Genomic DNA, 26,559 nt, shown 5'->3' with positions numbered 1-26,559 from the left:
CTACTACACACACAGATTCATACAACACTCTACTACACACACAGATTCATACAACACTCTACTACACACACAGATTCATACAACACTCTACTACACACACAGATTCATACAACACTCTACTACACACACAGACTCATACAGCACTCTACTATAGTGATATGTGTTGTCATCATTGTATGTTCCCATACAATGATGAGATTAGTTATCTGCATTAAATGCATCACATCTGGGATACACCCAGGTAGAGGAGTGGGCAGCTTTGTAAGTGCCCGGGGAGTAATTAGAGTAAGATGTCTTGCTCAGGGACACCACGATATGTGGGAATGGCTGGGAGTAGAACCATGACTTTCTGGTCCCAAATCGGCTGTCCTATCTCTACACAATCTTGGGCCCTACTATATCTCTACAAAAATAATCTGAATCTGTAGAGACTAATCAGAGCTGTAGATCACATTCAAACACCAATGGGACACACATCAGAGGCAATGAGTATTTCAGTGTCTTGCCCAGGGACACTTCAACATGTGACTGCTGGTGGAATCGAACACCCAACTCTCCCATTGGAGGGTTACTGGTCTAACCACTCAGCCACAACTGCCCCAAACTAATAAACTAGAAATAAAAACCAACTACTGGTACAAAGTTTCAAAAGAAACAAATGATCACAAGGAAAAGGTTTTATCCATTAAGCTAAACTACACAAATCAAAACAATCATTTATATTATTGATACTTCTGGGCCTGCCTCCAGAAGCCTACAAATTTGTTTTAACAGTTACAACAAGACAGGCCTCAAACAAATGACTCAGCAATAAAACTTGTTTAACAATTTAAAACACCATAAGCCAAGGTCAAACATTTTAACAACACACCCATACAAAGTCAACCAGTTTGACATGACTATCAACAAGGAAGAGGGCCGGCAATGGAGGAGGGGGCGTACCAATGAGACCATCTTATCACAAGCAAAACTGGTTTGTTCCACTTTGGAGTAAGCAGTTGGGGGTAGAATCAGGTTTTTTGTGTGTGTTTCCTTGACTGATGAAGCCTTCTGGATCCAAGGTGAAATGTTTCAGCACAAAAAAAGAAACTGTCCAGATGACCTGACTGAAAAATGTTGGATAGCCATACAAAGTGACTAGCGACTAAATAACAGCCAAGCCCACTGACAGGAGATGTTACCCGAACTTGAAGAGCTTCTTCTGGTGATGGAGGAGTGATAGACAAACAATCCACTCAGAATGCAGAGACATGTCCATCGGGAGGGGTCAAAAAAGGCAAGCCAATCCCAGATACAGACTTCTGGACCAGCAAATCACCAACCTTCAGCTGTTCAATGTAACCCAAGTGACCTCAGGCCATAAGAAGCACATATATGTTGTGTGCCAAAAGTTCTGATAAACTGAGAGGAGTGATCAGCACAAACAGCACTCTGCTGTCCACCATTATTACTGTTATCTACTAATAATATTTGTGTTGTTGTGTACACAAAGACAGTAATGTAACAGAAATGTTTTGGTTTCACTTATAAAGGGCTTTGTATAAACTGAATTATAGTGAAAACTTTCCTTAAGATGTCAAAAAAGATAACCCTGATTCTGAAGTGATGGGACTATTTGTCTATTTGCTCGTCAGAGCTGGGCTCCATAGTAAAGTGGCAAGAAAAAAGCAGTGTTTAAAAAAGGAAAATTGTTTAGAATTTGCCAAAAGTCATATTGAAAACTCCCCAACCATGAAAAAGAAGGTTCTATGGTCAGAAGCTTAAATAGAAGTTGTTGACCACCGAGGACAACACCATATCTGGTAAAAAGCAGACAATCTCATCAAGCTAAAAACACTATTAATACAATGAAGCATGGTAGTGGAAGCATCATGGCGGGGATGTTTTTCATCAACAGGGATTTTAACAATGATCAGAGCCGAAGAAAGGATGGAAAGAGCAAATATCAAGAAATTATGAGGTAACCCTCTTTTGATCTTCCAGAAAATGAGAATGGGATGGAGGCCCACCTTCCATTAGGACAATGACCCTAAACACAACCAAAAGAAACCGTCCAGAGGACCTGACTTAACTTTGTTAGATTTTTCTACCTTGATCATTGAGCATGAATCAGAAGATGCTAAACACACTTCTGAAGCATTGTTCATGTGGTTTAAGGCCAAAAAGTTAAACATCCTGCAATGGTCCAATCAAAGCCTAGACCACAATCCTACTGGGAATCTTTGATTTGATTTAAAGATTGTTGGACAAAAGCACCACCCATCCTACCTGAAGACGCTGAAGCAGTTTGGTCATAAATAGTAGACTGCAATTTCAGTCAGTATATTCACCAAACTCAAGAAGAATGGTCTGAATGAACTTAATACTGCAAATGGTGGCCGCACTAAGTGCAAACATTGGTGGTGAAGGGTTTGAATAGTTTTACTGCTCATTTTTTAATGACATTCATGAACCCCTGTACATGGTGGAGTCCAACTGGGTATAGGTGTGAAGGAGAATACTTCTTGATGTCAACTACTTTTCTATGTAGCCACTGAAAAGCTGCAAGACACCAACTTTATCCGTTTCCTATCCATCGGTTTGCTGATCCAAGTGTTTTGGAGTACAAAGTATTTTGTTGAGTACCAGAACATGTTGAGACCTCCTGATTCAACAGGATGCAGCATAGTTTATAAAGCGTGATGTGTTTAAGTCAGAACCGTGTGCGGTTGCTACAGTGGGATTCAGCATGTCCCTCTCAGCACAAACAATCATCTCACTTCACTGCTGCGATCTGCTGCAGAGCAGCTACTTCGACGTTTGATTTTCTCGCAGTTCAAGAAGAGTCTAAATCAAAGGTTTTCAACTGTCGGTGGGGGGAACAGCACTCTAATTTGAATAGGATTGTGTTTTCAATTGCAACTTCAACACGTGCGTTTATTCAACAGGAACAATTCTGCCTATAAAAGGTGGAAATTTCAGAATTTCAGATGACGAACAACTAAAAAGTAATAAAAATAAAACAACCCAAAGAGAAAAACTGGGGAAAGGTTTTTACACAAAGGAGACCCATTTACTAGGACCAATCCATCTGCCTTCAGCACTCAACAAAGTTAGTTTGGATTCTCAGCCCAAATGTTACGTGTTGTTCAATTTTCCGCTGCATTTTCAGCCATTTCTGCAGCAGCAGACCTTCATGTATCTTTAGGCCTGTTTCTTACAATACCCTTTGATGTTGGAACCTGCGTTCAAATGTCAGCTGCAAAAATGTGCACATTACTCTGATGTCATTATATTTGTCATAACCCAGTGCAGACGCAAATGAAAGTAAAAGCCTAGAACACTTTGAAAGAACATCACATCCAACCTGAGTTTTAAAATCAAACTTTGATAAGGAGATATGGAGTTAGAGCCACTTTGTGAATGACACTGCACAGCACAACACAGTATATTGGGAAAGCTTACAAGATTTGTTAGCATTACAAAAAAATAACATTGAGGATGACTATCAGCTACTATCACACCAAATTTTAGTATATTTAAATTTGACTGATTTGTGCCTAGTTGTAGTGGCCATCTTGAATTGGACACTTTAGATGTGTTGCCAATTATTGCCGTATGTTTTTTTTTAATCCATCCAGTCCATGTGATATGTTAACAGACAGTATTATGTGTAGTACTCAGAGTATGTTTGGGGATGATGCACAACTAAATCTACAACAAATATTAGTTCAACATCTGTAAAATTGTCTGAATTTGAGCCATTTTTATGTTTTCTAAAACCAGATCTTAAATTAGATCCAAATCCAGATCCAAAAGTTGACCAATTGTTGATGTGCATCTAATGATTACTTCCTGGGTGTTTCAATAAAATCTTCCCACTATTTCACAAGATAGTTAGCTAATGCTACAAACAAACACACAATCACCCTTTTGCCTTCTGCAATGGTGGTAAAGAATCCCGCAATGAATGCATACTTTATTGATATTATTTTCCCTGTTGCATACAAACATGCTGTTTTTATAGAGTGAACATGAACAGGAAGTGAATGTGTTTGGCTAAAACTCCTGGTCTACGATGAGTGTTTAGAGTTTCATTGATAGTAATGAGCATTCAGTGACATAAAGGCTACATGATGGGAACACTGACTCCAGGGCCAGCTGCCATCCTATGATGTATGCTGCAATAAAGCTAAATGTTTTTTTATGACTGGAAGACTTCACATACTCTTGAGTTTCATATTAACACACAATGTAGCGCATGTAACTCTCATAAATCTCATAAACCTTGCACGCTAATGATGCCGATGCAGCTGGGAGCCCAAACCACATTCAGACCAAATGTTCATTAATTTATTACCACAAATGGATCGTTGTAATGTGCTAACGCTAAGCTTCCAGTGCAGCTGAAATGGAGTAAACCACCAGCATTTTGCTGTAAAGGTTTATGTCTGCTTTATTCAAACAAATGTACCTACAATTTAAAAAATATTTTTTTTTCTAAATTTGCATTTTTACAACATTACAAACAGTTTCAAACCATGAGTCTAGGGCATTGGACTCAGAAGCATTTGTAATGTGGAGGGGACAAACTTATGGAGGGGTCTGGGGGTCCTCCCCCCAGAAAATTTTGTATAAATAAAATGCCCATCCCTGCATTCTGGTGTATTTTAACGGGTTGTTAAACATCTATGTTTACCTTCATAAGTAAACACTTGATTCAATAACTATTTTTAATAGTATGGCTCAATGCTGTCTACCCCCACACCCCCCACTTCCCTGGTCAACAAATGCCTAGACTAACATAGTGCTAAGCTAGCAGCTTGCAATACACATGAGCTAGCTAAGATGCTACAGATGTTGTGCTCCGCTTCTCTCACGCATCCTACAAAGGTCAACAACTGCCCACACTAACATGACGCTAAGCTAGCTTGCAAAGGTGTCTCCCCACCTCCCCCTGCCCCGTTAAGTGATCTAGTGGAAACACAGCATGTGGTGAGTTGTTACAGGTAATCAGGAAAACACGGAGTGGATTTTTAGTGGCCTGCGTATACTCTTATTAATCAAGTAGAATGGATTTGTTCAGGAAGCTATAGAAACAGCACTGGGTGAACTAATGTTTTATGGTAAATGTGGGGTGTCTAAATTAATATTTTTTAAATGTGGGGGGGCACCACCCCCCCTCACAAATAGTTGTTGCAGCACCTATGGCCTTGGGGTCATAATGAGGCATGGATGGAGATGAAGCTTATTTCATGGAAAGTCCATTTCCAGGTATTAATATTTGGCTAGTTTTTCAACAGTTTTAACAGAAGTGTTGTTTTCTGATGGGAGGGACACATCGACAAGGAGGCTAGTTTTTTGTTTGTTTATTTTTGATAACAATGTCTGGCCTATATGCACCAGTTTCCCTATCTGTAAGTGTGGGTGTAGCTGACATTATCTACATCATTCAAGTGCTACTCACTGCACAAAATCTGTGCTTAAAACTTTGATATTAACTGTTGGAGTCAACCCTGTGTGTTAGCAACATATTTCATTTGGATAAGTTTGAGAAAAACAACTTTAATTAATTCAATGTAAAATTAGTTTAAAATTGAGGCATTTGATGTGAAATAAGCTTCGATTTCAAACTGAGTTTCTGTTTCTCATCTTCATGGCTCATCGCACCACAATCACGTGTTAAAAAGACCCAAAGGGCTGAATCTCTGTACTTGTTAGAAAACACAGTGCAGGATCTCAGTGTGAACGTGTAATTTGTTTTACACACCCCTCACCTGACACACAGCTGCTTCCCTGCTGGGAGAGTTGGATTGCTATCAGTCCCCGAGAATGCTGCTTACATAACCAGCAGCCCACATCAGCCTTCGTATTACACGACAACGTCTTAAACAGCCTTTTCACAACGTTGCATCTCACTTTCAGTTTATGTAGATGAGTGTGAAAGCTGTAAGTAATATAAAATAAGTTGTTGGAATAAACACACTGAATTAGGATGGAAGGGAACATTTGTTGGAGAAGGATTGACACTGGTGGTGAGCAGAAAGCTGATCTGATTCATGATGTTCAGAATACATTCTCGTTATCAGGGGAAGAAGTGATATCACTCTTTTTATGATGAAATACTGGGGTGGTGCAGTTGGTAGAGCTGCCACCTCTTAGTGAGAAGGTTGCCAGATCAAATCTCAGCCATTGACATTTCTGGGTGGATTTTGCATGCTCTCTCCCTGCGTGGGTTTTCTCCAGGTACTCCAGTTTCCTCCCACAGACCAAAAACATGCATGTTCGACTGATTGGTGACTTTAAATTGTCCCTAGGTGAGAGAGTGAATGGTTGTTTGTCTCGTTGGTCTCTATTCCTTTTACATTGGTAACGGTACAGCATGACTTGACTCGACTCAGCACGGTTCCGAGGCTTTTCCATTAGTAATGGTATGTAGAACCAGTCCACTTTTTCAGAACCCTTTTCTCTGTGGTACAACCGGGCCGAGCAGGTACCAAAACAAGACGTCCGAACACTGTCGATCGCTGATTGGTCAGGGGGTGGAGTCACTGGCTGTTTGAGAAATTTCACAACATTTGATCCGCCATTTGCAATTACTTACTAAATTATTAATTACTACTTACTCATACTTGAGGAGTGACTGGACCTATTTTTAAGATTTTAAAAACAATACCGTGCTCTAATGCTGACTTGCAGGCGTTTTTTGCTTTGTGGCCGATGACAAAATTCAGAGCGAGTTAGATGGAGCTCTGCCAGTCCCCCCAGTCCTCTCCACCATAGCCCCCTCAGGCAATGCAGGGCGTCATCTCCCCGGCTCTGATCTCCGCTGTTCACCGCGGAAGATCATACGAGCTGCTGACTCGCAGAAGGCCGTTTCCTGGACCCTGGTCTTGCATGCTCATGAAAGCTGTACCCCGATCCTGGTAGACAGGCAGACCAGGATGGGTCTGGTGGATGGAGGGTGGAAACAATTTTTTAAAACATTTTATGTATAAATTATTATTTTTTCCAATATTTTTTTAATCTTCACTGATATAAAAAAATGTATTTTTTTAATCAGTTAAGATTAAAAAAATAATATAAATAATAAATAATAATAAACTGTGCTGGCTTTATCATGAAATCATGTTGTCACTTTAATGACTAAAATAATTTGTTAAAGTTAACTCAGCTGAAAAATCATAAAAAGACAAAATTATTGGATCTCTCAGGAATATTTCCGTCAAGTATGTTTAAAGAAGAGATACAGCCTTTAGTTCAACTTTATTCTAACCCACAGATGTACAAATCACAAAACAAGACATAAACTTTAAAGCAAAGCTAAAAATAAAGAAAAATCTTAACAAGAAAAAAAACACATATAATTGAACAATAAATATAGATACAATGAGTGCAAATATATCAAATGATGAAGAAAACCTACAAAATATTAAATATAGATGTTTTTGTGGAATCTGCTTCCTCAGAAATTTAATGGTGAACTATATAGTTTAATTTGCCCCTCCCTGGGCTGCCACCATACCGTGGTGGAGGGGTTTGAGTGTCCCAATGATCCTAGGAGCTATGCTGTCAGGGGCTTTACGCCCCTAGTAGGGTCACCCAAGGCAGACAGGTCCTAGGTGAGAGACCAGACAAAGTGCAGCCCAAAGACTCCTATGATGAGTAAAATAAATGGACTTGATGTTCCCTCGCCCAGACATGGGTCACCGGGGCCCCACTCTGGAGCCAGGCCTGGAGGTGGGGCATGCTGGCGAGCGCCTAGTGGCTGGGCTTTTACCCATGGAGCTCGGCCAGGCACAGCCCGAAGAGGAGACATGGGTCCCCCTTCCCATGGGCTCACCACCTGTGGGAGGGGCCAAAGGGGTCGGGTGCAATGTGGGATGGGTGGTGGCCGAGGGCGGGGACCCTGGCGGTCTGATCCTCGGCTATAGAAGCTGGCTATTGGGACGTGGAATGTCACCTCACTGGTGGGGAAGGAGCCTGAGCTGGTGTGTGAGGTTGAGAGGTTCCGGCTAGAAATAGTTGGACTCACCTCTACACATGGCTCTGGCTCTGAAACCAGTTTCCTTGAGAGGGGCTGGACATTCTTCCACTCTGGAGTTGCCCCTGGTGAGAGGCGTAGAGCAGGAGTGGGCATACTTATTGCCCTCCATCTTGGTGCCTGTGTGTTGGGGTTCACCCCGGTGAATGAGAGGGTGGCCTCCCTCCGCCTACGTGTGGGGGGATGGGTTCTGACTGTCGTTTGTGCTTATGCACCAAATGGCAGTTCAGATTATCCACCCTTTTTGGAGTCCTTGGAGGGGGTACTGGAAAGTGCACCTCCTGGGGACTCCCTTGTTCTGCTGGGGGACTTCAATGCTCACATGGGCAATGACAGTGAGACCTGGAGGGGTGTGGTTGGGAGGAACGGCCCCCCTGATCTGAACTCATGTGGTGTTCTGTTGTTGGACTTCTGTGCTCATCATGGATTGTCAATAGAGAACACCATGTTCAAGCATAAGGGTGTCCATATGTGCTCTTGGCACCAGGACGCCCTAGGCCCCAGTTCGATGATCGACTTTGTCGTCATCTCATCTGATCTGCAGTCACATGTCTTGGACACTCAGGTGAAGAGAGGGGCGGAGCTGTCAACTGATCACTACCTGGTGGTGAGTTGGCTCTGATGGCGGGGGAGGATGTCGGTCAGACCTGGCAGACCCAAACGTGTTGTGAGGGTTTGCTGGGAATGTCTGTCAGAGTCTCCTGTGAGAGGAAGTTTTAACTCCCACCTTCGGGAGAACTTCGAACATGTTCCGGGGGAGGTGGGGGACATTGAGTCTGAGTGGGCCATGTTCCGTGCCTCTATTGTCGAGGCGGCTTACCAGAGCTGCGGCCGCAAGATTGTCGTGCCTGTCGCGACGGCAACCCTCAAACCCGGTGGTGGACACCGTCGGTGAGGGATGTTGAAGGCTGAAGAAGGAGTCCTATCGGGCCTTTTTGGCCTGTGGGACCCCAGAAGCAGCTGATGGGTACTGGCAGTCCAAGCGACATGCGGCTAAGGTGGTCGCTAAGGCAAAAACTCGGGCATGGGAGGAGTTTGGAGAGGCCATGGAGAATGACTTCTGCACGGCTTCGAAGTGATTCTGGTCCACCATCTGGCGTCTCGGGGGGGGAAGCGGTACGCCACCAACACTGTTTATAGTGGGAGTGGTGCGCTGAAGACCTCAACTCGGGATGTCGTGGGTCCGTGGGCAGAATATTTTGAAGACCTCCTCAATCACACCGGAATGTCTTCCACTGAGGAAGCGGAGCCTGGGGACTCTGGGTCGGGCCCTCCAATCTCTAGTGCTGAGGTCACTTAGGTGGTTAAAAAGCTCCTCAGTGGCATGGCCCCAGGGGTGGATGAGATTCACCCGGAGTTCCTTAAGGCTCTGGATGTTTTAGGGTTGTTTTGGCTTACGCGACTCAGCAATATTGCGTGGACATCGGGGGAAGTTCCCCTGGATTGGCAGACCGGGGTGATGGTCCCCCTATTCAAAAAGGGGGACCGTAGAGTGTGTTCCAATTATAGGGGGATCACACTCTTAAGCCTCCCTGGTAAGGTCTATTCGGGGGTTCTGGAGAGGAGGGTCCATCGGATTCCTCGGATTCAGGAGGAGCAGTGCAGTTTTCATCAAGGTTGTGGAACACTGGACCAGCTCTACACTCGCAGCAGGGTCCCGGAGGGTGTGTGGGAGTTTACCCAACTGGTCTACATGTGCTTTGTGGACTTGGAGAAGGCATTCGACCGCGTCCCTCGGGGAACCCTGTGGGGAACCCTGTGGGGAACCCTGTGGGGAACCCTGTGGGGAACCCTGTGGGGAACCCTGTGGGGAACCCTGTGGGGGGTACTCTGGGAGTATGGGGTACCAGGCCCTTTGATACGGGCTGTTAGGTCACTGTATGACCGGTGTCAGAGCCTGGTCCGCATTGCCGGCAGTAAGTCGGGTTTGTTCCCGGTGAGAGTTGGACTCCGCCAAGGTTGCCCTTTGTCACCAATTCTGTTCATAACTCTTATGGACAGAATTTCTAGGTGCAGCCAAGGTGTTGAGGTGATCCGTTTTGGTGGCCTTTGGATTGCGTCTCTGCTTTTTGCAGATGATACAGTCCTATTGGCTTCATCAGATCGTGATCTACAGCTTTCGCTGGAGCGGTTCGCAGCCGAGTGAGGAGACTGAGTGCGACGCGGCCGGGATGAGGATCAGTTCCTCCAAATCCGAGGCCATAGTCTTAGCCAGAAAAGGATAGAGTGCCCTCTCCGGGTCAGGGAGGAGGTCCTGCCCCAAGTGGAGGAGTTCAAGTATCTTGTGGTCTTGTTCACGAATGAGGGAAAAATGGAATGTGAGATCAATAGGCAGATAGGTGCAGCGTCTACAGTGAAGCGGGCGCTGTACAGGTCTGTCGTGGTGAAGAACGAGCTGAGTCAAAAGGCGAAGCTCTCAATTTATTGATTGATCTACGTTCCCACCCTCATCTATGGTCATGAGCTTTGGGTTGTGACCGAAAGAATGAGATCTCAGATACAAGCGGCCGAAATGAGTTTTCTCCGCAGGGTGTCTGGGCTCTCCCTTAGAGATAGGGTGAGAAGCTCGATCATCTGGGAGAGACTCAGAGTAGAGCCGCTGCTTCTCCACGTCGAGAGGAGCCAATTGAGGTGGCTTGGGCATCTGTTTAGGATGCCTCCTGGACGCCTCCCTGGTGAGGTGTTCCGGACACGTCCCACCGGGAGGAGGCCCAGAGGAAGACCCAGGACACGCTAGAGGGACTATGTTTCTCAGCTGGCCTGGGAACGCCTCGGGATTCCCCCGGAGGAGCTGGACCAAGTGGCTGGGGAAAGGGAAGTCTGGGCCTCCCTACTTAGGCTGCTACCCCTGCGACCCGTCTCCGGATAAGCGGAAGAAAATAGTTTAATTTGAGCATTTTAATAAAATATATATTTTTTTAAATTTACCAGAAACTTCAAAATAAATTTTCCCACTGTACTGAAACCTATTTCAGGGTCTGCCGAGGGTGCGTGTCATCAATTTGAACCCCACCCACTGGAACCGGTACTGAAAGCATAATGGAAACGCAACGTGTACCGTACTGAGCCGAGTAGCACTATGCTGTGCCGGTACTAAAGGTACTAATGGAAACGGGGCATATGTGGCCTTGTGATGGACTGGAGATCAGGAGCCTGTAGGGGTCAAAGAAGTTTTGTTCATTTTGAATGTCAGAATGTGAGAAGCTCTAAAATGTTAACTTCTGGTTTATTTTTCTTCTTTCGGCTGCTCCCTTCCTCAAGGGTCACCGCAGCCAAGTAGCTCGTACAAAGACTTGACAATTATTTTTATGCTGGATGTCCTTCCTGACACAACCACAGACCATTGAGCTACTACAGCTCTCTGTGTGGAGCAGAAAGCTGCCATGTAGGGTGCCCGGGGGAGCAGATGGTGGGGGTAGGGATCTTGCTCAAGGGCCCAGAGTGGAGCAAAAGAGTGTGGAGACAGGTGTGGGTGCTTCAATCCCACTCACATTCTGATGTTGTTGGTCCTCTCATCTTTGTTGAAGCTCTAAAATGTTAACACCTACTTTTTATTAAATTTCACCACATTGCGTGTTTTATAGTAACTTACATTTTATGTCCAATTTTGCAATTTTGTCTACAATTTCCAAAGAGCAGAAATCTGTGATGCTACAACACAGACGGTGCCCTACAGACATTCATCTGGTTTGATCTCTCTGCTCTGGCACATCATCCACATGTTCTTCACAAGCTAAGATTAGCTCGTCCTCCACTGATATTTGCTAATATTGAAACTAAAGTCTGATTTTTAATGTTGACCTTTTGTAAATGTAGTGACGTCCAAACAAAATGAATCACAACGTGACAGTCCACCAGGTTACTGCAGTACCTCCCTTCTTGCAGAGAAGGAATAATAAAAAAAAACTTTCTTCATTAACTCTCCATCTCATCCAGAAATCCCCTAAGCTCAGATAGAGCGGGGCGAGCGAGCAAGAGACAGATTAGGACAAGGGAGAGCGAGAGCAAAGATTCGATAAAAAAGAGGAGAGTCTTATTTCGCTGCTTCACACTCTGCTGCATGATCAAAGTACAAAATGCTGTTTTAATTCCAAGAATCATATCTCATTTTCTGTCCACAAGCTCATTTTATGGAATCATGCTGCAGGACAGAATGGAGGGGGTGAAGGGGTGGTGGGGGTTATGGATTTGCACACAAATGAAGCCTCTAAAACTCAGACTGCTACAGAATATTTAGATGTTCCAACAGTTCCTGACCTATGAAGGTGTTTGTAGGAGAAAGAAGGCTTTGTGCCAGAGCACAGTGCCAACCTCAGAAATATAAACTTTAAATTTAGATTTTTTTTAATTTCGCAACATCAAAATGCAAAAAGTGGGTGATAATGTTTTTATTATTCTCAACGAAAAACTCTCAGAAAGTATTTACTTTATTCTGACATCTAAAATCAGTTAATAATTTGCATCAGTCTATTCGAGATGGCCACCACAGCTAGCTGATTTTAGCTAACACAACATGGCTTTAACGCTTATAACAGTTAAAGACAAATGTTTTTTTTTAAATGGTGTGGTAGTATCTGAGACTGATCCCAACACATATTTAGAGGTTAAACTTATTGTATAAGATCTTAAAAAAAAATAAAAAAAAATAAAACTTATTAACTAAAAGTCAACCCTGTTAGCAAAATATCTCATAAAACATGACAGTTTGTACTGAAATTTTCAGAAAGTGATCTTTAAATGTTCATTACGTTTTAAAGCCTACCCAAATTGGCATGGCTGCCACAGCTAACTGACCCCAGCCAACACAAAGTGAACTTTAATTCAGTCAGTTTTACAGAAACTGAGCAAATATTTGACGTTGAAGCAGAGAGGCATGTGCAGCACATGGTGTGAGTCTTGAGAGGGAGCTGAAGTAAATGTATAGTCGCTGTCAAAATCAAACAAGGCTGCCACCATACATGTGTGTATATATACTGTATTTTTCACCGTATAAGTTTTTTTTTTTTTTTTTTTCATAATTTGCATGCCCTGTGACTTATGGGCTGAAGCTACGTATTTATGGATTTTTTCCATATTTATAAAACAATTTGTGACTGAGATATTACTGTTTTCATTCATTCTGACTGAAAATATTGAACACTACCCTTTTCAGCAGCTAGATGGCACTCGAGTAGTATGGCATTCCGTTGTATCATGTAATAGGTAAAAGTGGCTATAAATGACATAATCAGCTTGCCAAAGACTGCCACCTTTGTCCAGCTCTCCTGAAGCAACCATCAAATCAGCTTCATTTTGCTGCACTGCCCCAGCGAAATGCAGCTAATTTGACCATTAAAGTGCACTTATTAAGTAAAAGTTCAACTGAGACACACCTTTACTATAATGTAGAGCAAACAAATAATTGTTTTAGGTGCTTATCTTGTTAAATTTCGAAGAAATTTGCAGCATTCCTCCTTCCTGATTTCCTCCCTCTGTGCACTCCCAGAGCACCGAGGCAGCAAATATTTTTGAAATACAGTTGATTTGACTGTTAAAGTGCATTTATTAAGTAAAAGTTTGACTGATATACACTTTTACTATAATGTTGAGCAAACAAATGATTCTTTTTAAGTGTTAATCTTGTTAAATTCTTGTTAAAGTCCTCCCTTGCACGCTACCACGGCCGCCATTTGGCAGCCAATCGATTTTTGACACATGCTGACGAGTAACAAACGCGACACGTCAGCAGTGACACATAATAGATGCGACTTACATGACGAAGCAACGTATTTATGGAATTTTCCACTTTATTAGACCTTTTTGGACTGAAGCGACTTATAGGGTGGTGCGACGTGTACGATGGAAAATACGGTATATATACAATGTACATATATATATATATATTTATATATATATATATATACTTCTTATAACTTGGTGGTCAGAGCTGTGTTCTTCTAATCCTGAGGTTGCATATTCGAGACCAGGCTGAGTCAGGAAGAGCATCCAGTATCAAACAATTTCAAACTCTTTCATGAAGTTTTCTCACTGTGGCAGCCCCCGAAGATGTGAGCAGCTGAATCAAACTTACTTTCCTATTCTTTGTAGTTTTCATGTTGCTTAAAAGTTGTTTCCTCAAATGACTGAGGAGGCTGAAGATTAATCAATGGGGGCCAAGGCCCCCGTTGGCCACCCCCTTGATTGTCGTGCACCAAAACATTAAGGTTTACTTGTGTTCCTGTTAAATTCCAGTCCAGAAAAACACTCATCTCAAAGACTAAAAACACTCACTGTTCAGATCCCTGAGCGTCGGGAACATCAGCGTACTGCTTGCTTGTCTTTGAATGATTGACGTTTACGAAAGCATCTGAACCTCCAGTCTCATAGCCTGCACACCTCTCCTTAGATCCTTCAGACTTCTATTGTCAGCATCTGAGAGCAGTTATTCTTTTTGTATGTGCAAAACTGTTTTGGTAATGCCTGACCCCAGACTGTAAAACTGAAAAACCAGACAAGAAGGCTGACGCCAAACAGACCTGACTGCCTTTGAGAACAGAGGAACAAACAAGCGTGCATGTTGTAGATCTCAAAGACGCCAACAAAAGCTGTTGTTTTCACACGTTGAGTCATCTCCGTCATGAATAAAAACATGCAAATGCAGCCTGAAAACAGAAACCTATCTGATTATGCATGAAAACACGAACGCTTGTGGAGCGTTTAACGTCACGGCTTGATTGAGACCACAGCTTCTGGGCTTGATGCCTGCTTCAGGACAGCTGTCACAACAAAACCAACCCTCAGAAGCTGATGAATTTTCACCGGAAGTCACTTGATGCCAGCACAGCATTGACACGCACAAACCAGTCTCTGCCAGTGTGTTGTATCTTTATCCAGCAGACATACCTGTAGGCAAAACGCACCTCAGCTCATACAGTCCTCCTCCAGCTCCCCGTGCAACAGCACAATCTCACTCTGCAGGGGCTCCACTCATTACAGCCAGTTAAATCTCAACTCATTAACAACGGAGCTGGAACAATACTGCGCACAGAGGCAGAAGGTGTGGGTGGACTGCCTTCACATGAGAGGAAACAATCAACTGTCAGTCATTCGCTGAGATAAAGGCTTCTTTATGTCTGCATAGGGGGCAGTAGCCCTTTGCTGCAATTTAATTACCATTTAGCTTAAATTTTTACAAAACAACACACGTCTGCAGCGTCATGGAGGATCTGCCTTGTGAATAGAAGTGGGACTGCAGAGAGTTCAATTAAAGCCTCGACGTGTTCATTGAAAGTTTCCCATCTTCACCAGCCCTCAGCTTGAATGGGTGAGAAATGACAAAAGATCTGGATGAATATTAACCCATTCTTTCTGTATTTGGAGAGATACTGGTGACCTTTCAGGTTCCCTGTACATTTGTTTAACATTCGACTGTATTTTCTCCTGCCGTGTGTCCACAGTTCATTTGACTTTCCTCTTTCACGTTCAACTAAAACCTTCCTGAATGGATCAGAATATGTCTCCTGCTTGAATTGCAGCTCCAAACCAGGTGTGCACATTAAGCTCCTGACACGGGGCGCAAGTGAGACTAATGTGAATACTTGCTGAAGGTGTTTAGTTCACCCGAGCTGCCGCTGATCTGCCAGTCATCCTGCTAAACCTAGTAAAGGCGTCTCGGTCTGAGGAGCAGAAGTGCGGCCCAAGGACGCTGCTCGTCTTTGTCGTGTTTTAATTGCTGCTGGCGGGCGCAGCACGGATCACGGTAACGAGTTAATGAAGTCGTTGGGATTTAGAGATGGGCCGCTGCTTCCAGCCATGACCGGTGCATCGTTCAGTGTGGCTTTATTAACATGTCAAAAAAAGAGACACTGGTCACATCAGCTGCACCGATCTGAGCGCCGATGGAGTAGATGGGTGAAGAACAAGGTTTATGGATGTCTTTACTTAGTCTTTATTTCTGTTTTCCACATTCAGCTACACTCACGCTTGAAATTGCTTGAAATCGTCAAAGCACTGTGTGACTCTTGCGGGAACAAATTGGGATTTTTGCATATCTGTCTGATTCTCGTGGACCTTTCAAGGGGAGTAGCAGGGGCAATTCTAGGATCTGACCTGTAGGGGTGCTTGGTCCCCAGTACTGACAATGACTTTTAGCATCAGACCTTCTACTTATACCTTTAGGAGTATCACCCTATCTGACACTCTTTTCACCTCTGCTACATTCGTTGCAAACTCCTCCTTGAGGACCACCCCTACTCCATTTCTCTTTCTATCCACACCATGGTAAAACGGTTTAAACCTTGCTCCAGTGTTGTGAGCCTTGCTGCCCTTCCACTTGGTCTCGTGGACATATACAACATCTGCCTTCCTTCTCTGCATCATGTCAGCCAGCTCTCTACCTTTTCCTGTTATTGTCCCCACATTTAGAGTTGCAACCCTCAGTCCTACATTCTTGACTTTCCTCTTCTCCCTCTGTCTTCTGACACATTTCCCTCCTCGTGGTCTTCGACTAATACAATACAATATACTCGTGGTCTTCAGTTTATACAATGCTGCAGCTAATTTATGGATTTTGTTTTTTGTTGGGCTAATGCGTTTTCTGCCGCCAAAACATTTAGCCTCGTCACACCCGGGTGCTCACATAGCTGTCCAACACAGGTCTCTCTTGGTGGTGGTGGGGTGGGGTCCTCGTGACCAATGAGACTACCTGTATAAATAAAGGTTAAAAAAATCTGACCCATGAAATTGCTGAATAGGTCACAGTTTCATTGCTCCAATGTGGAAGGGGGGAAGCCTCCCCATTCTCTCCTCCCCTTCCCCTCCCCGCGTGAGTTTCCCCCTTTGTTGGGGCACAACAAAGTGTTTGCAGCTGCTTGAAATAAGTGTGAATCATAAATCATATCAAATCGCAAATTTGTCTCGAGATAAAAGTGACGTAATGAAAAGAGAGATTGTGATGAAGTTTTTCTGAGGCTGTTCAATTCTGACACTGAAGAAAACTTTAGTGGTCTTAGTGCACAGGAGGAAGACGAAGATAGCGATCAATGATTTCCTGGTAGGCTATTATGTTTATTGTATTTATTTTTTAGCCAGCAGTGTTACAGGCACTATTCAGAAAATAAACATTTACTGTTCATATTTGTGTTTGTTACTGATACATATTTAATTAAAAGTTTAAAAAATATTTCTGTGTAAATATCTCATGTTACAATGTGGACATCTGCGGCTTATACACGAGTGCCGCCTATATATGTACTTTTATTGTCTTTTTAAATTTAGCGGGTGTGGCATCAAAGTTCATGCGCAATCATCCAGGTACCAAATCCAATAATGCTCAGACAGGTCATCTGGACGGGCAGCACGGTGGCGCTACTGGTAGAGCTGCTGCCTCTCAGCGAGCTGGTCCCTGGTTCAAATACCGGTCTGGGGGCCTTTCTGGGTGGAGTTTGCATGTTCTCTCCGTGCATGCATGGGTTTTCTCCGGGTACTCCGGTTTCCTCCCACAGACCAAAAACATGCATGTTAGGCTGACTGGTAACTCTAAATTGTCCCTAGGTGTGAGTGAGAGAGTGAATGGTTGTTTGTCTCGTTTGTCTCTATGTGGCCCTGTGATGGACTTGCGACCCGTCCAGGGTGTACCCCGCCCCTCGCACAGTGATTGCTGGACATGGGCACCAGCGACCCCCGTGACCCAAAATGGAATAAACGGGTAAAGAAAATGGATGGATGGATGAGGTCATCTGGACAGTTTTTTTTTTTTGTAGAAAGACATTTCGCCCTCTATCCGGAGGGCGCTTAAGGAGTGTACTGCTTGGTGGGGAAACAGTTTACTTGGGACTCCTCAGACTGATGAAATCATATGGATAGAGGATGAAACGTCTTTCTCTAAAAAAAAAAAATAGAAACTGTCCAGATGATCTGACTGAGCATTATTAGGTTAGTGGGTGTTGCTTATATTGAAATGTATTCAATAGTCTGGAAATTACAGTACTTAACAAACATCGCAATATTCTGTGCAAAGATCTTGAGCAATGTTTTCCTTTTTCTGACATCCTTGTGTTCCAGTGACCTTGCTTTGCAGTGGGGTCACATTAATGAAATTCATCCATCCATCCATTTTCTTTACCCGCTTCTTCCATTTTGGGTCACGGGGGTCGCCGGTGCCCATGTCCAGCAATCACTGTGCGAGGGATGGGGTACACCCTGGACAGGTCTCCAGTCCATCACAGGGACACATAGAGACAAACGAGACAAACAACAATTCACTCTCTCACTTAGGGACAATTTAGAGTTACCAGTCAGTCTAACATGCATGATTTTGGTTTGTGGGAGGAAACTGGAGTACCTGGAAAAAACCCACGCATGCACAGAGAGAACATGCAAACTCCACCCAGAAAGGCCCCCGGACCGGTATTTGAACCAGGGACCTGCTCGTTGAGAGGCAGCAGCTCTACCAGTTGTGCCACCATGCTGCCCTTAGTGAAATTGTTTTTCTAATTTTTGAAAGACTTTCTGAACTTGTTCAGATGCTGCGCTGCTTCTTTTAGCCTGATAAAAATGTGCAGCTCAACACTCAGCAATCTGCCCATCAAAGCCCTTGAGGTCCACTGAGACATGATGGGAACCAGACATATGTTCATCCCAACCTGGTGAGTGTTTTCATTCTGTCACTCACTGCCAACTCACCTAACCCTGTCACAAATCAACCCTTTTGTCTGTGTAAAGAAGTTATCCACTATAGCTAAAGTAACCCTATAACAACCAGCCGTTGTACTCACAACTCTTACACACCAGCTGCTGAGGTTCACAGGCTACAATTTAAATTTAGCTACTGACTCAAAAAATTCCTGTTTGAAATAACAAATAGATTATTTTTCACTCAGTCAGCTTATTACAGTTATTTTGTTCTTTTTAAGTGAACTGGTCCTGCCTGAATGGAAAGAAGACTAAAACATGTTGGTAAACAGAAGCTCTGTCTTATCATGGCAGTTGTATTAAAATATGGGATTCTGAAATCTGCAAGCAAATATTATGTTGAGAAACTTATTTATGTTGTTGTAACAAAATGTAATTTCAAAGCTGTTGGTATCACGCTGAGAAGGAAGGACAGTTTGCTACAAATGTTCCTTAATCTATGGCAGTCATTTTCAGATGGGTAGGAAAATTATTTCCTGTTAATTATATATTTATTAAAATTATCCATCCATCTTCCATCCATCCATCATCCAAAGTTGACTTGACTTCCCTCCATCCCTCCATTCATCCATCCTTCCATTCATCCATCTATCCATCATCCATCCATTCATCCATCCCTCCATACATACATACATTCAAGGATTCAAGGTTCTTTATTATGTACACAGGGTCCCAGTTACATTCAACAATAAAATGTAAAAGAAAAACAGTAATAAGATCTAAGATATGAACTAAGAAAAACATCAACTAAATATACACTAAGCACTAGCAGCATAAAAACATTATGTCGAACATCAGCACGAACATGGGTCTGTGTGAGTAGATGAGCACGCATGAACACAGCAACATGAAATACATACTGTACATACATACATACATTCATCTATCCATCATCCATCCATCCATTCATTCATCCATCCATCCATCCATCCATAAATACATACATACATACATTCATCTATCCATCATCCATCCATTCATCCATCCATCTATCCATCCATCCATAAATACATACATACATATATTCATCCATACATCATAAGATATATCATCCATCCATTCATTCATCCATCTATTCATCCATTCATCCATCCATCCATCCATCCATCCATCCATCCATCCATCCATCCATCCATCCATCCATCATCCATTCTGTTAGGGGATTTTAAGTAAAGGTCATGGATGTTTTCACTTACTAATGTTAAATTAATGTAGTACCATGAATGTGAGGTCAAGAGTGATTTTTGTCTACCCAGAGAGGAGCCTGATGATAACTTCTGACACCTTCAGATCTGTGACACTAAGAAGCAGAGGTTGTGTTGACCTCGCCTCTGTCTGATAAGCATTATAAGTAGATGTGACTTTATGCTCTCTGTGGACAGACCTTGTGACCAGAGCTTCATGTACCATCTATGTAAGCCTGTTTTCAATTTTGTGCCCCTTGAGAGGAGTAAAACTGGGTTGAAAAATCTTCTTGGATCCTCTGAGTGGCTTATTTGATTAATGAGATGATGAAAGAGTAATTAATTTATCCAACATTTTTGGTCCTTTGTAAGCTGACCCCTACATCTGGACTCAGATCCACCAGGTTTTGATCTGAACCGTGCATGGGGAGAGACCAGATCTCCTTTTTGAAAGACCTCCAGTTTGAATTGCTGCATTTTGGAGGCCAGATTTGCTGGTAGGTCAGAGCACAGTGATGGGGGAAGGAACGAGTGAAGCCACGCATGCAGGAGGTGAGATGATTATGTTTATTTGTCTCCGTTACTGCAGTGTAATAGCCGAGGTTTATTCAATAAAAATAATGTTTGCGGAACTTTGCTGCAAAACAGAAAAAAATAAAATAAAATAGAACAAAAAAAGAAGAAAATAGATAAAATACAATTAAAATAAACATTTAAAGGTTCGGGGAACTCCACTGTTTTTGTCTTTGGCATGCAATGTTAATGAGAAGGTTCAGGGAACCTGGCAACAGGGGAATCCCCAGTTGCCAGGTTCTCATCAGGTTTGATAAGAACAACCCCCGGTGGTGGTTGTTCTTATCAAAATATAGTTTGCAAAATTCCTCCGTATTTTTTGTCTACGACTGTACAGAGATTTTACTGCAGTTAGGGTCCTCGTACAGAGCCACATACGGCTATACCACCCTGAACACGTCCAATCTCGTCTGATCTCGGAAGCTAAGCAGCATGAGGCCTGGTTAGTACTTGGATGGGAGACCTCCTGTGAATACCAGGTGCTGTAAGCTTGTATGCTTCTCACAAATCTCACTGTGGGGTGTGTTGTTCAAGCCAAGAGCTATTGTATGTACTGTGGGCTAAGCACCCCAAAAGGTCAGATCCTAGAATCGCCCCAGTCTCACAGTCAGGGCACAAAGAGCTAACCGTTATGAAAAACTGTGGGAAGCTTTCCTCTGTACCTTTTTATTATGACTCTTTTAAATTTAAGTTTGCAGTGCTCTCTAAGGAGCAGGAGAAATTAAAGCTGAAACCTAATCTGAGTGAACACGGTGACTCACCTCACAGCTACCACACTGGGAAAATAAAGACAGAACATTCTGGGAAAATGTTTTTGTGAGTTAGTTCACATGTGAAGTCGGGGTAATTGGTTAAAGCGATCAGTATTCTCCACGCACAGCTAAGGTGAGGGAGAGACTCAGCTGGAGGGGGGTGGGGGTGCCATGGAGCTTCTGTGCCAGCTAATTAAGTAATAACCCAAACCAGAAAATCTATAGAATTCATTTCCAGAGATGCAGCAGCAATTTCTTTCAAGATAAATTATATCTGTGTTACATGGCCGACACATAAATCATCCTCTGATTGTTTGGAGAGTGGAAGGCCTCATTTGACTCTGCTGGTGATTTGGTTTGTTAAATTGATGCATTAAAAGTCGCAGTTTGCTCCACTTCTGACTCCACGTCCAGTTTCCATTTTCATTCTGATCTACCAAGTCCAGGCAACAAATCTGGTTCTAGGCCTCTGTGTGAAATACGCGTCTACCTGTTGAGACCATAGAGACGTAAAAGATGAAGAGAGATCGTTTTTTGCAAAAATGCAGTGTGAATGCTGAAATTTGAAGAAAAAGCTAAAACCTTTTTCTTCTTCTTTCGGCTGCTCCCTTCTTCAGGGGTCACCACAGCGAACTAACTCACACGATGACTTGGTGATTTATTTTTATGCCAGATGTCCTTCCTGACGCAACACAGACCACAAGCTACCACAGCCTCTGTGGGGAACAGGGAGCTGCCATAGGGCACCCAAGGGAGCAAATTATGGAGGTTAAGGACCTTGCTCAAGGGCCCAGAGTGGGGCAGATGAGGGTGGAGGCAGGTGTGGGTGCTTCAGCTTTCCAACTCATATTTTCATGTTGTCGGTATGGAGAGTCGAACTGGCAACCTTAAGACCACAGGCCCACCTTCTCTAACCTCTGTGCCACCACCCGTTGAAAAAGCTAAAACTGATTTTTTATTTTATTTTAAACCATTGAAATAAAAGCTAAAACCAACAAAAAGGTAGCTAAAAGCTACAACCAGTAAAACATGTCCAGATGATCTGACTGAAAAATGTTGGATTGTATACCTGGATTATTGAACATGGACTTTGTTGTTTTCAACCAGTTTGACAAGACTGTCAACAAGGAAGAGGGCCAGCAATGGAGGAGGGGGTGTGACAAAGAGACCATCTTATCACAAGCAGAACTGGTTTGTTCCACTTTGGAGTAAGCTGTTGGGGGAAGAATCAGTTTTGTTGTGTGTTTCCTTGACTGATGAAGCCTTCCGGACCGAAGGCGAAACGTTTCAGCACAAAACAAAAGAAACTGTCCAGATGACCTGACTGAAAAATGTTGGATTGTATACCTGGATTATTGAGCATGGACTTTGTTGTTAACCAGTAAAACAGTCGTAGCATCTAAAATTTAAAAGAGCAGTAGCTAAAAGCTAAGGTTGGAAAAATGGTAGCTAAACATTCAAACATGGAAAAGCATTAGCATATCAAATTAGAAAGCTAAAAATTTGGAGTAGAGAAAATAAATTTGAAGAATGTAAAGTTTTTCAACGATTTGAAAAGTTCATTTAAATTAGATAAATATAAACAAAAGTTAACATTTCAACAAGCAAATATGTTGCAAAAAACAAAATTCAAAAGACAGATTGTCCTGAATGTGCTGATCATTTTCATTTACAAATCATTAAAATACCTAATGGTCCTCCAAAATGGAAGGAAAAAACATCAATCCATTATCTTTTACCCGCTTCTTCCATTTTTGGTCACAGGGGTCGCCGGTGTCCATGTCCAGCAATCACTGTGCGAGGGGTGTGGTACACCCTGGACTGGTCTCCAGTCCATCACAGGGACACGTAGAGACAAACGAGACAAATAACCATTCACTCTCTCACTCACAGCTAGGGACAATTTTGAGTTACCAATCAGCCTAACATGCATGTTTTTGGTCTGTGGGAGGAAACTGGAGTACCTGGAGAAAACCCATGCATGCACGAAGAGAACCTGCAAACTCCACCCAGAAAGGCCCCCGGACAGGGATTTGAACCAGGGACCTGCTTGCTGAGAGACAGCAGCTCTACCAGTTGTGCCACCATGCTGCCCAGGAAAAAACAGAACATTTAAATTTAAAATGACTAATTTAGTAAATGTCAACACTAACAAGCACACATCAATGTTGCTGAGGGATTTGAATTCTGAATGTTTTTAGTTTTGTGGATGAGTGTTTTTCTGGACTTGACTTAAACAGAAAATGAAGTAAACCTTGAAGTTTTGGTGCAATATATTTGATGGGGATGTAAAGGTCATGGATGTTTTTCAGTTACTAATGTCAAATGTTAAAGAACCATGTGTGTGTGTTAGAAGTTGTTTTGTCGTTGCAAAGTGGAGCCTACATGGCATGGAGCCATTCACGTGATAAACTCAACTACTGTGAGCTGTGAAGCAAAGGTTGTCTTGACCTCACCTCTGTTGGATAACCATTATAAAAACACACTTCTTTAAGTTCTCTTTGAGCAGACCTTATGTAGACGAAGCAACATTCAACATCTTGATGCTTGTATTTCATTGCTGCTCCTATGGTAAGATTAAACCTGGGCAAAAAAGATCTTCTCCTTTCCTGTGTGGCTTAATTATTTAGTGAGCTGATGATAGGATAAATAAATTATCCACCATTATTCAAGTGAATAGGAGTTATATAGTGGCCATCTTGGATTTTGACTTAGCAACACATTTTTTAAAATGACCCTCATAAGCCTAAATGCAGTCACACACCAAGAAGGAAGTTGTTCAACATTTTCAACTTATCCCACTCACAACATTCACAAATGGAAAAATGGACAGAAAGTATCTCCCAATCCCCTTTGTCGCTCCACGATGGCAGACAATAAAGACAAATGAAGCATCTCTGCCTGCTGACACAGCATTTATGCAACTACAGAGCAGACGGAAAGCTGGAAGCTGAAGACTTCCTGGGTTGATAACCCTCTAGTGGCCAGCTGCAGTACAACATTTAAAACCCACTTTGCGTAAACAAATGGGAAATTTGTGTCGCTTAAAAACAAAAATACACTCCAGATAATTGTTCTCAGCTGTCGTTTTGTTGTTGATTCACATTCAACCTTTATTTATACAGGTTAGTTCCCATTGAGCCTTGAGGACTCATTTACAAGAGAGACCTATCACATAGATTTTACCTTGCTGCCATATGTTCAAATATGCATTTTTAAGAATTGTTTACTTTTAATATGTTAACAATCTATTTTTTATTTGAGCATGCCATAATAAAGGGTATTGTCAGGGCATTTTTATCAAGGTTTATGGAGGTTTTTTTTTAACTAGTATGGAATGTTAATTGCCTATGTGTTTGAGTTACCAGAAAGTTATTTTCTCTCTCAGAGAGAACTGGATGAGGAGCTGATTTGATCCTGCATGTGCAGCTGGATGGCCAAGGTCACCAGGCTGTTTGTGAGCTGTGAGCTGATAAGGTTATAAAAACAGTTTTGAACGCTGACTGTGGCAGATTCTCGTGACTGGGCTCCATGACGTAGAACTTCTGTACATCTGAGTAACATGTGAAAGTCTGCCCTTGCAAGTACAACTGGTTCAAAATCTCCAGTCGAGTGTGTCTTCTTTGAGTAAGATGAATGGAAGATGTTTTTATCCAACAGGTATCATAATCACAGATGCTGGCACAGAAACTGGTCATTTTAGCTCCATTTTTGAACAACAGGAGATGCTTCGTATGTACACCATCAAACACTCGGATATACTAAATTGAAAAAAGGATTTGAACCAAAAATGATTTGCTTGTAGATATTTAGAGGTTTTCAGCCACACTGAGTCAAGCTGTCAGATATAGGTGAGCATATAATTAATATTTGCTAGAAGTTTTATAAAATCTTTATGTTGTGGTTAATGAGAAATTTTGCTAACTGTTACACAATTACACAACACCACCAGCAAAAACATCAAGTTTCACTTTCAGCAGCGAGCAGGTACCAGAGCATCTCTACCTGCTCTTATTTAAAACCATCAAAATGATGAATCGACCCACCAAGTCTGTTTGTTGAAAATATGTCAAACTTCCTGACAAATACTTATTTGATGGTGCATAAGCGAGGCATTTTCCCCCTTTTTGAACATTTTTCTGGTGAGATCATGTGGAGAAACAAATTGAAAGATGACTGAAGTGGAAAATGACTGTTAGTTTGTTGTAAGTCTTTATAAAGCAGTGAGGCGTTATAATTAAGGCTTGAGATGTTTACTGAGAGAAACCTCTAAATGCAGCACACGTCTGCATGGTGGGGTGGAAACAGCGAGTCTTTACGAGTGTGTTTAATTGTTCTATTCTTTGGCACCGGAGCCGGCGGGCTCCCTTTGCCTTTGACACGGCTTCATATTTCACGTTGGCGCGCGTTTCAGTCAAATGAGGGCGAGTCAGGTTGATGGATCGGGGGTCTGCAGAGATGATGCATGTCTGCTCTGATTGCTTCCATAGCTATAACTCACAGCGTGGAATGATTAGTGGGCCAGGGGCTGACACCCCCTACTCACACCTGGGTGACGAGGCCATCTCCTTGGAGGGTCCGGTTACCTCTGACACCAAACTGATCTGTAACTGTATGATTCAATTATCAACCCAAATTATGAATGTTCTGTGTACATGTGATTTAGCCCAGGGCACTACAACTGAGCTGCTCAGGGGGGCGCAGTTACTGACAGCCAGCAGTTAAAGTCATTGTGTAAATAAAATTAGTATCACTATATATATATATATATATATATACATATATATATTTAATGAACTCATTGGTGGGCCGGACTGAAGTCCCTCACTGGCCAGAAGTGGCCCGTGGACCATCAGTTGATTAGCCCTGTTTTAGCCTGTCAGACGGAGGAAAACCTTGAAGAGCAGCAGGTCTTTATATTTAGATTTAAAGTATTTTGGTCAAAGCTTGAAAATAACATGAACAACTCATTTATTTATTAAAATTTATAAACGCGAAAATATTAAAAGAAATTGGGCCTGGCTCAGTAGGTTCCTGTTCTGCAGAACATAAAACACACACAGAAATCCAGCATTACATTAATAGACACACACATACCACATTATAAAATACAAGAATAGCAGCATTTATACGGCAAGCACCTAACGGTGATTGCAAAAGAATGTGTCCAACAGATGTCAAGAGTCTTCTTAAAAAGTGCCAATGCTGAAATGGACTTTATCTGTTGTGGAATATGGGGTGCTGTTTGTAAAGTTACACGGTCAAAAATTAACAGCAATATTTTGGTTTATTTAGTCTTTCATAAGAAAAAAAAAGAGAAATATATATATTATATATATATATATATATATATATA

The 26,559-nt window shown here is 42.5% G+C and overlaps 1 protein-coding gene and 1 pseudogene across 1 annotated transcript in view; one reads left to right on the top strand and one right to left on the bottom strand.

The window, feature by feature from the left end:
* The window catches only part of LOC119424128 (protein shisa-6), a gene marked incomplete in the record, with an annotated part of 139,979 nt that overhangs the window by 9,502 nt on the left and 103,918 nt on the right, over positions 1 to 26,559 (bottom strand).
* LOC119424250 lies at positions 20,824 to 20,942 on the top strand (annotated as a pseudogene).

This window comes from Nematolebias whitei, chromosome 17, assembly GCF_014905685.2.
Source record: "Nematolebias whitei isolate Nwh7 chromosome 17, NemWhi1, whole genome shotgun sequence".
Classification (NCBI taxonomy): Eukaryota; Metazoa; Chordata; class Actinopteri; order Cyprinodontiformes; family Rivulidae; genus Nematolebias; species Nematolebias whitei.
This window is presented reverse-complemented; position numbering and strand designations above follow the sequence as displayed.